At 42.3% G+C, this 15,171-nt stretch overlaps 1 long non-coding RNA gene across 8 annotated transcripts; it reads right to left on the bottom strand.

The window, feature by feature from the left end:
* Positions 1-2,636: 2,636 nt before the first annotated feature.
* LOC106564240 (GTPase IMAP family member 7) lies at positions 2,637-14,965 on the bottom strand. 8 transcript variants are annotated; one of them, XR_014379609.1, is made up of 4 exons: positions 14,784-14,965; positions 13,833-13,936; positions 9,626-9,718; positions 2,637-3,920 (listed from the first exon to the last, which is right to left on the bottom strand). It is a non-coding gene; the product is annotated as a GTPase IMAP family member 7 (long non-coding RNA). The 8 variants fall into 8 exon arrangements; XR_014379608.1 differs by lacking the exons at positions 9,626-9,718; positions 13,833-13,936; positions 14,784-14,965 and adding exons at positions 4,077-4,163; positions 4,403-4,438; positions 4,782-5,285; XR_006757876.2 differs by lacking the exon at positions 2,637-3,920 and adding an exon at positions 6,268-8,371 and having other exon boundaries at positions 14,784-14,963.
* Positions 14,966-15,171: the final 206 nt, after the last annotated feature.

The following is a 15,171-nucleotide window of genomic DNA, read 5'->3' as shown; positions in this document are numbered from 1 at the left end:
TAACTATCTATGAGGAGAGACCACTGTCTGTCTGGATACTATCTATCTATGAGGAGAGACCACTGTCTGTCTGGATACTATCGATCTATGAGGAGAGACTACTGTCTGTCTGGATACTAACTATCTATGAGGAGAGACCACTGTCTGTCTGGATACTATCTATCTATGAGGAGAGACCACTGACAGTGATTACGAACTTTTAACTCTTTGACCTTTAGTACGTACCCTGACTCCTGAGATCTCATTAAATTGCATTGTTCATCTGCCAGTCGGAACTAGTAAACTTTGCTAACCTAGGCGGAATATCCAGACCCCAAGTTTCCCACTTTGGAGGAATCAGCATGCTCTAGGCAAATAACTTAGTGGTGAAAAAAATTATATGAATCATTAATCTGGGAGATGTGGGACGCTAGCGTGAATAGCCTGATTCAATGGGATTCTCCTGAATAATACATGTTTTTATCTGTTAAAAGGCCATAGTTGAAGTATTGTGATTAGAAATCATTTTTACACCAAAAATGTTGAATTTTCTGTCCAAAATTAAATTATACACTGAATGTCCAAAACATTAGGAACACCTTCCTAATATTGTGTTGCACCCCATTTTGCCCTCACAACAGCCTCAAGGGTATGGACTCTACAAGGTGTCTAAAGCGTTCCACATTGATGCCGGCCCATGTTGACTCAAATGCTTCCCACAGTTGTGTCAAGTCGGCTGAATGTCCTTTGGCTGGCGGACCATTCTTGATACACACAGGAAAGTGTTGAGTGTGAAAAACCCAGCAGCGTTGCAGTTCTTGACACATACCGGCATTCTGGCACCTACTGCCATATCCTGTTTAAAGGCACTTAAATATTTTGTCTTGCCCATTCACCCTCTGAATGGCACACATACAAAATCCATGTCTCAATTATCTCAAGGCTTAAAAATCATTCTTTAACCTGTCTCCTCACCTTCATCTACACTGATTGAAGGGGATTTAACAAGTGACATCAAAAAGGGATCATAGCTTTCACCTGGATTCATCTGGTCAGTCTGTCATGGAAAGAGCAGGTGTCCATAATGTTTTGAACACTCAGTGTATAAATCCTCAGTCTATTGATGCACTGGTGCATCAATTTAAGTCATATAATTTAAAAAAATCCCCCAAAAAATCCCCATCAAAATCAGTTTAAACTAGAGATATCTGTTTTTTTTGTATAACTTTTTTGGCAATGCATGTTTTTCAATCCACAGCGTCGCCCTTCTGCATCTGCAGTGTAAGGTGGCCGAGCTACAGCGGTGTTTGTCAGACCATGAGACATCCCGTCTTCTCACGAAACGTCTGTAGCATATGAACAGTTTGGCCTACAGACTCTATGGAAAGATGAGTACTACCAGGGAGGGTAGAGGGAGAACACAGACCAGGGAGGATAGAGGGAGTACACAGATCAGGGAGGGTAGAGGGAGTACACAGACCAGGGAGGGTAGAGGGAGAACACAGACCAGGGAGGGTAGAGGGAGTACACAGACCAGGGAGGGTAGAGGGAGTACACAGATCAGGGAGGGTAGAGGGAGTACACAGACCAGGGAGGGTAGAGGGAGAACACAGACCAGGGAGGGTAGAGGGAGTATACAGACCAGGGAGGGTAGAGGGAGTACACAGACCAGGGAGGGTAGAGGGAGAACACAGACCAGGGAGGATAGAGGGAGTACACAGACCAGGGAGGGTAGAGGGAGTACACAGACCAGGGAGGGTAGAGGGAGTACACAGACCAGCGAGGGTAGAGGGAGTACACAGACCAGGGAGGGTAAAGGGAGAACACAGACCAAGGATGATAGAGGGAGTACACAGACCAGCGAGGGTAGAGGGAGTACACAGACCAGGGAGGGTAGCGGGAGAATACAGACCAGGCAGGGTTTGAGGGAAAGGATATTATAGGAGTTTTGGTATTTATATAACATTTCCCATACATTAACAATTATTCCTAGAATACACACCAATGCACCACTATGTGTACATTCAGAAGGTAGCTGGTCTCTGTATTACAGTTCAACCAAGTATTCATACTACTGACATACTATTACAAGCTGTTTTGACTGCAACTAAGCATATAGTAAGGTAATTTAGATGTTATACATGGTAATCCCTAGTAATAACCATTTATAACCATAGGCATAAGTTACACAAGGTCTTCCTTGTGTACCTTGTTTTGATCAGAACAAGTTGGTTGACAAAGTCATGGAAGTTTTTAACAATTGAACAACTGAATATCTCTGCCACCTTCCTCTGTGGATGACGTGTACTGAGAATCAGACATCGCTACCTTAACCAGACAGATTTTTATGGAGGATGTTGTATTCTTATGCTAATGAGATAATATAAAATACATGTGTGAAGTTTGAATTCAATTGCACACACTATGCATCCATTTCCCCTGTCACAAAGGGATTCATGGCTGATTTAAGATGAAATCGTCAACCCTGTTATTTCACCTGATCGGGCTACTTCTTCTCCCAATGGGCTTCCTCTCACCAAAGTAGGCACTTTGAATGATACAATTAGGTGAAATATAAAGTAGGTTTTTTTTGCACTTCTCAAAGGCACCATATTGATAGTACTACACACTTACAGTATCAAGTCATGAAGATTGAATTCATTAATTGATTTTATTTGACAAATGTAAAATACATTTAAAGTTTCCTTAGCCGAGTACAATACATACATACAAAAATAATAGAGGATTAAAACCACCATAGTCTACTGACATATTTCCATATTTCCATGTACATTAGAAGTTTACCTCTTTAACCCTTTTTGAATCACAAATAGATTAATTAAATGACCCCAAAAAGTTTGATCAGATTTTTTTTATTCATTATCACCTACAGTATACATGGTATTATTTATCACCTAACGTGTTTATAAATTCATCAATGACCATGTTTAACATTAATATTGTAAGTATTGTACTAATTTCTGAAGATGTGTACAGTAGCTCATTTCCATCTGTGGTACTACTGTTTTTTACCGTCTTATCTTCTTTACCGAAATGGCAATAGCTGCTATACCACATGCAGCTCCCCCAGCCAACAGAATAGGTCCTGCTCCCATAGCCACTGCTACTTCAGCAGCAACAGGAACTCTAGTCCCAGCTACTACTGCCCAAACAGCTGCTGTAGAACGTTAAACCTATCGCAATATTTTCCCGTCTCCTCCTTTCTTCCTCACGTCTCCTCCTTTCTTGCTCCCGTAGCTCCTCCTCCCTTCTCCTCCTCTCTTCCTCCATCTCCTTTCTCCTCCTCTCCTCCTCCTCTCTCAATTTTCTCTGAACCTCCTGGTACATCTCATTGGTGTATTGCTCTCCTCCATTCATCTCCACCATCTTTAATATCATCTTCAGCAGCTCATTGACCTGAAGACGGTCATCCCTCTGATCATTATTGAGACAATGGTACCTTCCCAAACAACTTCTGATCAGTTCCTGAAGTGCAACACAAGGATTCAGCCATTCTTCAACTGTTTTCCCCTTCAACTGATCTTTACCAGTGAACAGAATGATGGTGTACTTTGATGCTTCTTCTCCAAAGTTCTCCTGGATCCACTTCACAGTGTTCCTCTCCTCCTCTGTGAACCTCCCCAGTCTGATCACCAGCAGGAAGGCGTGGGGTCCTGGGACTGACATTTCTATACACCTGACTATTTCACTTTTCATCTCTTCTTGAGACATTGTTGTGTCATAGAGCCCCGGGGTGTTGATGACATCAATCTTACTCCCATCCACCACTCCTCTCTGTTTCTCACACTGTGCAGTTACAGACACAAAGGAGGCCTCTTCTGTAAAGACATCTTTCCACAGGATGGTGTTTCCTGTTGCACTCTTCCCTGCTCCAGTCTTCCCCACCAAAACTATCCTCAGATCAGCTGGCTGCTCTGAATCTGTGGAAATACAAACTGTAATGTAGTTTCATTTGTTAGTTACTAAGTTAATTCAATTATATGCACAGGGACCACAGGAATCATATTCAGCTAACAGCAGCAGTGAAGACTCGCTATTGCACCACTAGTTTTATTTGTCCAATACTGTTATCTTACCTACATGGTTGTCATTCTCCACGGGATAGGCTGACGAAACACCTATGGGTCTGGTTCTTTCACGTAGGTATAATCCATCTACAGAACCTGGAATTAAAATGTTTTGTCCTAATAGCTTTGCAACATTGATTCAAGGATTACATAGTACACTCTGGAATATGTATTATTAATGAGAGAATAATATGATCTGGGTTTCTATACATTGGTTGGCTTGGTGACGCTGTGCATATACTGTTTGCTCTAGTATAAAAAAAGGTTAACCGGAATTGAGGTTTATTAATTATCTGATCATCTTTCTGACCATAAAGGAATGGAGCCATACTCACCGAAGTCTGATGTCTCTGCCTCCTTTAGTAAAGGAACTGCATTGACATAAAACAATACATGTATAATTGTATAACAGTTTTTCTTATTTATTGGACTATATAACCATATGAACCTGTTATTAAGTACTATATAACCATATGAACCTGTTATTAAGTACTTTATAACCATATGAACCTGTTATTAAGTACTATATAACCATATGAAGCTGTTATTAAGTACTATATAACCATATGAAGCTGTTATAAAGTACTATATAACCATATGAACCTGTTATTAAGTACTTTATAACCATATGAAGCTGTTATTAAGTACTTTATAACCATATGAACCTGTTATTAAGTACTATATAACCATATGAACCTGTTATTAAGTACTCACCACGTTCATCTGCCATGCTGGTTTTTCTATCTCACGTTTGAGGAATTAAGTTTATCCCACGAAAGGTACTTCAGCTCTCTTCTCCACCTCACAGAAGTCCAGGTGAAGTTGAATGCTTCACTCTCTTGCCTTTAAGAAGGAGGATTGTGTTGTGGGAGGTACATGTAGGTTTCTTCCCAAATGGCACCCTATTCCCTTTATAATTCACTAGGGCCCTGGTCAAAAGTAGTGCACAATAAAGGGATTTTTTTTATGTAACTACGCAAGTCAGTTAAGAACAAATTCTTACTTACAATGACGGCCTAGGAACAGTGGGTTAACTGTCTTGTTCAGGGGCAGAACGACAGTTCTTTACCTTGTCAGTTCAGGGATTCGATCTTGCAACCTTTCTGTTACTGACCCAACGCTCTAACCACTAGGCTACCTGCAGCCCCATACCAGTTGATGTGCCATTTGTGACATATCCCACTGTCTTTCCTTCTTTCTCTTTAGCTACCTATCTGGACTTTTACCGGAGCTGTATGGAATGTATTTTGCTGTTGTTTTGAAGACAACATGTTTAAGCATGTTTCCTAACAGGGAAAGAGAAACTGTAGATACCTGACATGATGATAAGATTAAAACAGTCCTGAGATTATTCAGGTCAGGCTCACTAGCATGGTGACTATAGTATGATATTTGTCCTATTTAACTCTTGTAGTGTGTAGTGTGTACTTGAGGGAATTGGAATGTGTTTGTTGCATATCCCAACTCCCCCTGAGATGTCTTCGGAGAGTGGGGTCAAATCCATGGTCAGACATTTTTCTGGCTGACCAATGAATCCCAGCCTTTGTGTGTCTATGCAGTATTGGATTGAATCCCAGTCCATGTGTGTCTATACAGTATTGGATTGAATCACAGCCTATGTGTGTCTATACAGTTGACCATCATTTCTTATTTTGATAGTGGAGTCTCTTCTAGTTCTAAAGTACAGTTGTGTTCTAATATAATGGAACCCTTTGACTTTACAATGGGAGTGTAACAATGGAGCAGAACCGTGTGTTTTGTCTTTTCTAAACTAGTTGAATGGCTACAGGATGTTTACTCTGTAACTAGGCTGGCTGATACTATCTCAAAGTTCTCCTGACTTCAGTCTTGAAAGGCTATTTTGATGTTGTCGATACGATGACAAAGCACATTTCTCTCTCACTCGCTCTCTCAAATGTGAAATAAATCTGTGGTAAAGATTTTGTTCTTTGAAAGAAATGTGAGGAAAGGATTTCCTGGATATCACTTTGATTAAGTTCCGGGGAACTCATACATGCAACAATTAGTTAACACTAACGCCTAAAGGTTGTCCATCAAATTTCCATCAAAGATTGATAAATCATGAAACATTATACAGCACAAGCACTGCACAAAATACAGATAATCAAATTGATAGACTTCTATAATTATACAATATATAATCCCTCTATATCCCTTTCAGTAGGTATACGATACAAAATCCCTCTTTGTAATTTTTAATGTAATGTTCTTTTCCCAAGAACAGTAGAAATAAAGTAATGAAGTACAGCAGAAATATAGTAATGAAGTACAGTAGAAATACAGTAATGAAGTACAGTATGAATACAGTTGTGACGTACAGTACATTAAAACATTACTCCCTGTGTTAATCATGTGGTGTTTAACACTAACTCTGACACTAGAGGGAGAACACAGACCAGGGAGGGAGGGTAGAGAGAGACTAGAGGGAGAACACAGACCAGGGAGGGAGGGTAGAGAGAGACTAGAGGGAGAACACAGACCAGGGAGGGAGGGTAGAGAGAGACTAGAGGGAGAACACAGACCAGGGAGGGAGGGTAGAGAGAGACTAGAGGGAGAACACAGACCAGGGAGGGAGGGTAGAGAGAGACTAGAGGGAGAACACAGACCAGGGAGGGAGGGTAGAGAGAGACTAGAGGGAGAACACAGACCAGGGAGGGAGGGTAGAGAGAGACTAGAGGGAGAACACAGACCAGGGAGGGAGGGTAGAGAGAGACTAGAGGGAGAACACAGACCAGGGAGGGAGGGTAGAGAGAGACTAGAGGGAGAACACAGACCAGGGAAGAAGGGTAGAGAGAGGCTAGAGGGAGAACACAGACCAGGGAGGGAGGGTAGAGAGAGACTAGAGGGACAACACAGACCAGGGAGGGAGGGTAGAGAGAGACTAGAGGGAGAACACAGACCAGGGAAGAAGGGTAGATACATCAATACTGTAGATATCCAGAAACCTAGAATGTCTTTACCCATTCTAACGTATTATCTATCTCTGAGTTAATGAAACACGATTTCAGATATTTCTGTCTGTTTGTTTTTGTTGAATTATAAATGTCATCCTACAGTATGTTATTATCCCTGAGCCTTTGAATAATAACATGGTAAATAACTGATCCTATTAGAAAGTGATGAACAATCCCTGATGATTGTCATTGTACAGTATTAATCAACTGCTACTACTTGACATTAAGATGAGGAAGAGAGTGGTACTTCACACTGCCTCCTCGTCCTCATTTAATCAGAATCGTCTAAATGTTCAGCTACTTCATTTGCAAGTACAGCAGCTCCAACTGGAATTGCTAATGGTCCTGCTACCACCGCTGTGAAAACAGTTGCTAACAATCCCAAAAAGCCATTTGACGACGACTTCCTCGTCCTCTGCTGTCTCATCCTCTCCTCCCCTCTCGCCTTCGCTACCCGTTTTCTGATCTCCTCCTCCTGTTTCTTCTTCTCCTCCTTTCTCTTCTCCTCCTCCTGTCTCTTCCTCTCCTCCTCTCTTGCCTTCTCTACCCATTTTCTGATCTCCTCCTCCTTTCTCTTCTTCTCCTCCTGTCTCTTCCTCTCCTCCTCTCTTGCCTTCTCTACCCGTTTTCTGGTCTCCTCCTCCTGTTTCCTCTTCTCCTCCTCCTCTCTCTCCTTCTTCTCCTGTTTCTTCCTCTCCTCCTCTTCTTTGATCTTCCTCTGGACCTCCTGGTACATCTCATTGGTGTAGTGTTGTCCTCCATTCTTCATCACCATCTCATCTATCTTCTTCAGCAGCTCTGTGACCTGATTGTAGTCATTCTTGTTTTTATTATTGAAGACATGATTTCTGCCCTTAAAGACCTTGACGAGTTTCATAAGCTCCTCACTCTCACTTAGAAACTCCACCACTGATTTGTCCTCCAGCTGGTCTCCACCGGTGAACAGAATGATGGTGTACTTTGAGGCTTCTTCTCCAAAGTTCTCCTGGATCCACTTCACAGTGTTCCTCTCCTCCTCTGTGAACCTCCCCAGTCTGATCACCAGCAGGAAGGCGTGGGGTCCTGGGACTGACATGTAGATGGCCTTTTCTATCTCACTTTTCATCTCTTCTTTAGACATTGTTGTGTCATAGAGCCCCGGGGTGTCGATGACATCAGTCTTCCTCCCATCCACCACTCCACTCTGTTTCTCACAGTGATCAGTGACAGACTCAGGGGAGAGGTCTTCTCTAAACACCTTTCTCCCCAGGATGGTGTTTCCTGTTGAACTCTTCCCTGATCCAGTCTTCCCTATCAGAACTATCCTGAGGTCAGAGGGCTGCCCAGAAACTGTGAAAACAGAGATAAGTGCTTGAGTTGATAGTGATTGTCTTGATGAAAACCTAATGAAATGTGTGTGTGTGTGTGTGTGTGTGTGTGTCAGACTCTAACCGTGCAGAGCACATGCCCCTTTGTCCTTCCAGTCTCTAAAGCACCCTTTTGGGTGGTGGTATAATTTCCCCCATAATATTGTTGTTGTACTTGTTCAGAACCCACTGCTAGCAAGTTGTCGTCAAGTTCACCCCCCCCCCCCCCCCCCCCCCCACCCCGTCTGCTGGTTGCGCCTGTTTCTCAGTCTGACCTGTAAAGAGACGCACAGCTTGAAAGACCTTAACATCTGTTTAACATTTTATAACACTTGATATAGCCTACGTCATCATCCATATTCAGTCTGATTGGCTGACAGGAGCAGAGAGAGAGAGAGAGCGAGAGAGAGAGGAAGAAAAGACTTCAGTCTGATTGGCTGATAGGAGCAGAGAGAGAGAGAGAGAGAGAGAGAGAGAGAGAGAGGAAGAAAAGACTTCAGTCTGATTGGCTGATAGGAGCAGAGAGAGAGAGAGAGGGAGAGGAAGAAAAGACTTCAGTCTGATTGGCTGATAGGAGCAGAGAGAGAGAGAGAGGAAGAAAAGACTTCAGTCTGATTGGCTGATAGGAGCAGAGAGAGAGAGAGAGGAAGAAAAGACTTCAGTCTGATTGGCTGATAGAAGCAGAGAGAGAGAGAGAGAGAGAGAGAGAGAGAGAGAGAGGAAGAAAATACTTCAGTCTGATTGGCTGATAGGAGCAGAGAGAGAGAGAGAGAGAGAGAGAGAGAGAGAGAGAGAGAGAGGAAGAAAGACTTCAGTCTGATTGGCTGATAGGAGCAGAGAGAGAGAGAGAGAGGAAGAAAAGACTTCAGTCTGATTGGCTGATAGGAGCAGAGAGGGTAAGAAAAGACAAAAGTAAATTACAATCAGTATAATAAATAAACTAACTAGCAGATGAACATCTGTCATCAATGATCAGCTGATAGCCCACCTCCTTTACCCCATGTCAATCATGTCTTTAGGATGCACTGAACTGAGTGTGTTGCAGAAATAAATAGGCCTATTTAAAAATGTAATAGTTTACTCTACAGAGGCATTTGGTATTTTCTAGATTTTGCCCTTTTTTTCATTTTGAGCACCTGCCCCCTGCATGGCCCTGGTGTGTGTACGTGCATGTGTGTGTGTGTGTGTGTGTGTGTGTGTGTGTGTGTGTGGGTGTGCACGGGTGTGTGTACTGTACCTTGGCATTGACCAGTGAAGGCTTGAAGACAGAGTGTCAACACGAACAGAATCTTCAGAGTCCCTCTTCTTCGTCCCATATCTGTTACAGTGGCTAATCAAAAACATGGAATTAGACGATGATCTCATTACAAATAACAAAGTCCACAAAATAAATTAGAATTTCTTCTCAGCTATTTCACTTTCAAACAATGTAAACCAGGGGCGTAAAACTCATGGAGGGCCTAATGTCTGCAGGTTTTTTTCCCCTTTCAATTAAGACCTGGACAACCAGGTGAGGAGAGTTCTTTACTAATTAGGGACCTTAATTCATCAATCAAGTACAAGGAAGAGGGAAAACCTGTAGACCAGGGCAGCCCAACCCTCTTCCTGGAGATCTACTTTCCTAAAGGTTTTCAGTCCAACCCTAATTTAGCATATCTGATTCAGCTAGTTAAGGTCTTATTGAGCAGCTAATTAGTAGAAGCAGGTGTGTTAAATTAGGGTTGGACTGAAAACCTACAGGACTGTAGATCTCCAGGAAGAGGGTTGGGCTGAAAACCTACAGGACAGTAGATCTCCAGGAAGAGGGTTGGACTGAAAACCTACAGGACAGTAGATCTCCAGAAAGAGGGTTGGACTGAAAACCTACAGGATGGTAGATCTCCAGGAAGAGGGTTGGACTGAAAACCTACAGGAAGGTAGATCTCCAGGAAGAGGGTTGGACTGAAAACCTACAGGACAGTAGATCTCCAGGAAGAGGGTTGGACTGAAAACCTACAGGACGGTAGATCTCCAGGAAGAGGGTTGGACTGAAAACCTACAGGACTGTAGATCTCCAGGAAGAGGGTTGGACTGAAAACCTACAGGACAGTAGATCTCCAGGAAGAGGGTTGGACTGAAAACCCACAGGACAGTAGATCTCCAGGAAGAAGGTTGGACTGAAAACCTACAGGACGGTAGATCTCCAGGAAGAGGGTTGGACTGAAAACCTACAGGACGGTAGATCTCCAGGAAGAGGGTTGGACTGAAAACCCACAGGACAGTAGATCTCCAGGAAGAGGGTTGGACTGAAAACCTACAGGACAGTAGATCTCCAGGAAGAGGGTTGGACTGCCCTGCTGTAGACACTATGCCCTGCATGGAATGAGATACCTGTGATGTGAACTATAAAAAGAGTAATCCCCCAAAAATGCAATAATAATAACTATAATTGAGTAATGCAATGTGGTATAACTGTTGTAAAACAAAGTACATTCCCTAACAATGTAATTGTACAATAAAATGTACGTTACTGGCTCCAACACTGCAGTAGAAGGTCACGCAAAATACAAAGAAGAAGAAGAAAGAATTAATTACTAAGGTAGTTAAGTTCTTCGGGAATATTGAATACTGAAGTCACTTTTAGTGTGGTTGTACTGATCTGTTAATTGTCCCCTGTTGTGACTGTGAGAGGTGAGGCTATGTGCTGCACCTTATAGTCGGAGTTAAGTTTCATTTCACCTGTAACTAGTCATTTCTAGCCAATGAGAGAAATAATTCACCTCAGGACAGGCAGAGGCTGAATTCTGATTGGGTGTCGCAATTACACGTCGCTAACTTCAACATCTCTGAGTAAAATGTCGGACACATAGACGTCTCCTTCTGGTAAAAAAAAAGGTTAAAAATGAAATAACAAATAAAACATAATTTTCAAATGTAACTTTGTTGTTGCCTAGTCTGGTCCTAGATCTGTTGGTATTATTTCCAACTCCATTGATCACTATATACTGTAGTTGCCTAGCCTGGTCCCAGATCTGTTTGTGCTCTTTCCAACTCTATTGCTTACTATGAGAGACAATGAGATGGAAAGATAGCACAGGAGAGCCACACACTCTAGGAGCTCAGATGCAATAATTGAATAACCAACGTTTGGACAGACAAGCTGTCTCCATCAGGGTATAATGACAAACACTGCGGGGTCACTTAAGCAATAAGGCGTGAGGGAGTGTGGTATATGGCCAATATACCACGTCTAAGGGCTGTTCTTAGGCACAACGCAACGCATCTATTATAAACTGGTTACTAATGTATTAGCGCAGTACAAATATTTTGGATTCATACCCATGTTATATGGTCTGATATACCACCAATCAGCATTCAGAGCTTGAACGACACAGTTTACAATAGTTTATATAGTTTGAAAGGACACACACAGGTGTCTATAATCATGGATGGTTGTGGTTTGATTTCATTGGTCGATTTACAAATAGAACATATAAAGATGATCTCTCTCTACTGGTACCATGAGGACAGCTGTCTCCCTCATCTCTCTCTACTGGTACCATGAGGACAGCTGTCTCCCTCATCTCTCTCTACTGGTACCATGAGGACAGCTGTCTCCCTCATCTCTCTCTACTGGTACCATGAGGACAGCTGTCTCTCTCATCTCTCTCTACTGGTACCATGAGGACAGCTGTCTCCCTCATCTCTCTCTACTGGTACCATGAGGACAGCTGTCTCCCTCATCTCTCTCTACTGGTACCATGAGGACAGCTGTCTCCCTCATCTCTCTCTACTGGTACCATGAGGACAGCTGTCTCCCTCATCTCTCTCTACTGGTACCATGAGGACAGCTGTCTCCCTCATCTCTCTCTACTGGTACCATGAGGACAGCTGTCTCCCTCATCTCTCTCTACTGGTACCATGAGGACAGCTGTCTCCCTCATCTCTCTCTACTGGTACCATGAGGACAGCTGTCTCCCTCATCTCTCTCTACTGGTACCATGAGGACAGCTGTCTCCCTCATCTCTCTCTACTGGTACCATGAGGACAGCTGTCTCCCTCATCTCTCTCTACTGGTACCATGAGGACAGCTGTCTCCCTCATCTCTCTCTACTGGTACCACGAGGACAGCTGTCTCCCTCATCTCTCTCTACTGGTACCATGAGGACAGCTGTCTCCCTCATCTCTCTCTACTGGTACCATGAGGACAGCTCAAATTGAAACTTAATCCCATAGTAATCTTATAGTAGACCAGCCAACATGGAAAAAGTGCTGGGATTTGATTTTGCTTATTACAGACTGTCATCAATGCTAGATAAAACATGTTTGCTGTGATATAAGGTCATTTTGGTTTTCTAATACCATTTTCAACAGGTCAAAGGTCAAATGTGTTGAAAATTGTTAAATGTATATATATTTAGGTGGAATGTTCAACAAAAACGGAGTGGATTATCAAACAACACTTAGACTATAGAGTTTCTGCATTAGTAGTTGCTTTACATACAGTTATTATGCTTTCAGACATGCACATCCAGCTCATCAAATGCTTTAGAAATGGTGTATTTGTGTGTCATAAGGAACATTAATGGTATTTTAGTCTTTTTTTAAAGGCCTTTTTCAATACATTTGTAAATGCCCATAAACCCATTGCATACCTGCAGCAGCTGGAACTGGAACAGCTGCCGTTTAGTAAATACTGTTTGTACCACTGAGACCTTGCTTTCCTTATTTTAATACAACTACAGGGCGACAGGTAGCCTAGTGGTTAGAGTGTTGGGCCAGTAACCTAAAGTTTGATACACTCTTAGCTCCTTTTTTAAAAAATCTAGAACCTTGAAGGGTTCTTCGGTTGTCCCCATAGGAGAACCCTTTGAATAACTATTTTAGGTTTCAGGTAGAACCCTTTTGGTTCCAGGTAGATCCCTTTCCACATATGGTTCTGTATGGAACCCAAACGGGTTCTATCTGGAAACAAAAAGGGTTCTGCTATGGGGCAACCAAAAAACCCTTATGGAACCCTTTTCTCTAAGAGTGTAGTCCTAATCCCAGAGCGGACAAGGTGAAGCAAGGCAGTTAACCCCCCCACAACAACTGCTCCCCAGGTGCCCAATGTGGCACGTACTCAGAGGGGTCGGGTTAAAAGTGTTTCGGTTGAACCTTGTGTGTAATTTATGATTAAAATATATATTGTTTTAAATCAGTGATAGAGGGAAGTTGTATCATTATGCCATTTTGTGGTCTAGTTATTTAATCTCAGTAAGGACAGACATGGGAACGACAAGTTGTCTCATCATTTCTTTGCCGTTCAACAGTAAAAGTTGTGTTTTTGCATTTCTGAGTAATAGTCCTAATATTTATTGTTTCAGTAGCACTACTATTACATCTTTATGGTGTTGCTGCTAGAAATGTGTTCACATTTTAATTTAGAACGATTTGTAAATACATTTGTGAATAAATGTTCTTACCGTTTTTCTTCTCTTCTTCCTGGATGTTCTTAGAAAAGCTGTGTTCTGTAGTTCATCAGCTCCAGTTCTCAATGCAACTCTGGTTAGTTGGAGGAGATGTAACTCTGGTTCGTTGGAGAGGAAGACAAAGAATGATCTCAGATCGAACTATTCAGTCTGTTTTAACATTGCCTCAAACTAGTGACTACACCCTCTACTGCTGTTTACCAGAACAGAGACGTTTCTAAGAAACGTGGTGTGTGTGTGTGTGTGTGTTGTTTGAAGGCTTTCAGCTTAGTCATAGGGTCTCAAAAAACAGGATATGGTACTACCAGAACAGGCATTCTGTGGGCATTTCAGAGAAACATGTGGGAGTGTATGTGCAATTGTGCAGGTGTGCCTGTTACTATGGAGGCAAAGTATGTGCCAAAAGGACACATTTTAAATGAAAAGTGGACACTTGTCATAAACCAGTAGGCTGACTTTCTGTTAAGAGTTTGGTTGGACCTCAGTACCCTTGAGATTTCACTCTCTATCGCTGGTTAAAGTAAAAAAATCTGATTTGAACCCTAACTCTAACCTTGATCCTAACCTTAACCAAACTCCTAAGGCCTAACCCTAACATTTCATTCGGACCAAAAATATTTTTTTGTTTTCATGAATTTTTACAATGTAGCAACATTTGGACTTTGCAGCTGGCCTATCTAGCAGAAATCCAACGCCTCTTTCCCTTCTCCCAATCTCTCCTGTTGTTGTGTATTGATATTCTAGTTTTGTCCCTTTAGGGCACCTGTAACCCCCCCCCCCCCCCCCTTGTTTACCTACGTTAAAAACGCTTGGAATGTTCTTCCTGTGAAACGCATTAAACAATCCCCACGTTAATTTCTACTCCCGTCACATCCTTATATTAGTTGTATAAGTAATACAGTGTGCTATACAACAAAACTGGCGACGAGGAAGAAACGTTCTCACGTTTGTACTCATCATCTTCCGCAGAAAGTCTGAGTTAAAATCGTTTTTTTTTTCCGCTGTAGAAAGACGCAAACAAAACGTGGAGCTAGCCAATCGAGTAATGCTAGCTAGCCTTTGATGTCACGGCAACAAGAGCCTCGAGGGATAGGAAGAGTTTCGCTGCGGGAGAAAGTGAAGTCACGTGAGTTAAAAGAAGATGAAGAAAAAAAGGGGTCTGGATGTAAGGGACCGTCTGAAAAGTGTGAGTTAGAAAAATAAACCGAAAATGTCTGCATTGATTGGAAATATAGGAACATTTTGATGAATCTGTGGAACAATGGAGTTCTTACACAGAACGTTTTGAGTACTTTGTGTTGGCAAATGGCATTAACCTCTCTAGGGTAGGTGG

Source organism: Salmo salar, chromosome 12 (genome assembly GCF_965601325.2).
Source record: "Salmo salar chromosome 12, fSalSal1, whole genome shotgun sequence".
Lineage (NCBI taxonomy): Eukaryota > Metazoa > Chordata > Actinopteri > Salmoniformes > Salmonidae > Salmo > Salmo salar.
Note: the sequence above shows the minus strand (reverse complement) of the source record. Positions and strands in the feature narration are given on the sequence as shown.